Raw genomic sequence first — 1,332 nt, 5'->3', positions numbered from 1 at the left:
GCAACAGTTCTTCTACACCACTGTCCAAATGCAGAAGAATGAGACCTGAACTATTGCTCACCCTGCAAAAAATCAACTCAAAATTTATTAAAGACCCAGGCACTAGATCAAAAATTATGCAGTTTCTAGGAAAAAACAAAGTCAATACTCCAACATACAGGCAGAGGCAATGACTTTCTCAATAGGATGCCAAAGTTCAGGAGATAATACCAAAAGTTAGCTAATAGGATGGCATCAAATTAAGAAGGTTCTGCACAGCCAAGGAGACAATTAGAATATGAAGAGAGAACCTATGGAAAGGGAGAAAATCTTTATGAGGGGCTCTTCTAAAAAAGGATGAATATTCAGAATATTAATAAAGAACTCAAAAAACTTAACATCAAACCCACAATTATTAAATAACCCAATTATCAAATAACCCAATTACCAAATGGGAAACTAAATGAACTAAACAGACACGTCTTAGAAGAAAATATGTGAGTGGCCAACAAATATATGAAAATATTTGCAAGTCAAGACTACCCTGAGATTTCTTCTCACTTCAGTGACAAAGGCAACTACCAAGAATACAAACAGAAATGGGTGTGAAAAGGAGAGAATTGGAGAGAATGGAGCACTCTCACCCTGTTGGTTGGCATGTAAATCAGCACAACCACCACGGAAATCGGGATGGAGGCTCCTCAGGAGTAGCCATGGACCACCCTGCGACCCAGCTGTACCTCTGCTTGGTATTCATCACAGCGGATCGAAGTCATCATACTATAATGACACATACATGCCCATGAACCAGCCGAGGTGACATCAGTGGACGAATAGATAAAGAACATCTGGTATATGCACACTGGAATTTCATTCAGCCATAAAGAAGAACAAAATTATGTCATGCTGGAAGATGGATGGATTTTCAGAACATTAAGGGAAATTAGCAACTCAGAAAGTTAAGGGCCGTATGGTTTTCCTCTGTTAAAACTAGAGGGGAAAAAGGAAAGAAAGTTGGGAAGGGAGTCTCATCATGAAAGTTGAAAGAAGATCAGTAGAGTCAAGGCACCAGGGGAGGAGGTGAGGAAAAGGGAAATATTGGAATGATATTGGCCAAAGTTCACGGTTATGTGTTTTGCATGTTGAAATATGTGTCAGCAAATCCCACCATTATGGACCACTACAATGCACCAATGAAGTGTGAAAACAAGAGTTTCACATTACATGGGACAGGCACTATTCTATGAGGGTGTCCATGTTTTCCCATCTACAAATACCACGATCATTTACCACTGTCAAAAATCTTTACAGATTAAAATGTTCTGATCACTGCTCCACCACATGGCCTCTTCT

This window comes from Ictidomys tridecemlineatus, unplaced genomic scaffold, assembly GCF_052094955.1.
Source record: "Ictidomys tridecemlineatus isolate mIctTri1 unplaced genomic scaffold, mIctTri1.hap1 Scaffold_122, whole genome shotgun sequence".
NCBI classification, from domain to species: domain Eukaryota; kingdom Metazoa; phylum Chordata; class Mammalia; order Rodentia; family Sciuridae; genus Ictidomys; species Ictidomys tridecemlineatus.
The sequence above is the reverse complement of the archived record's forward strand: the minus strand, read 5'-3'. Positions refer to the sequence as shown.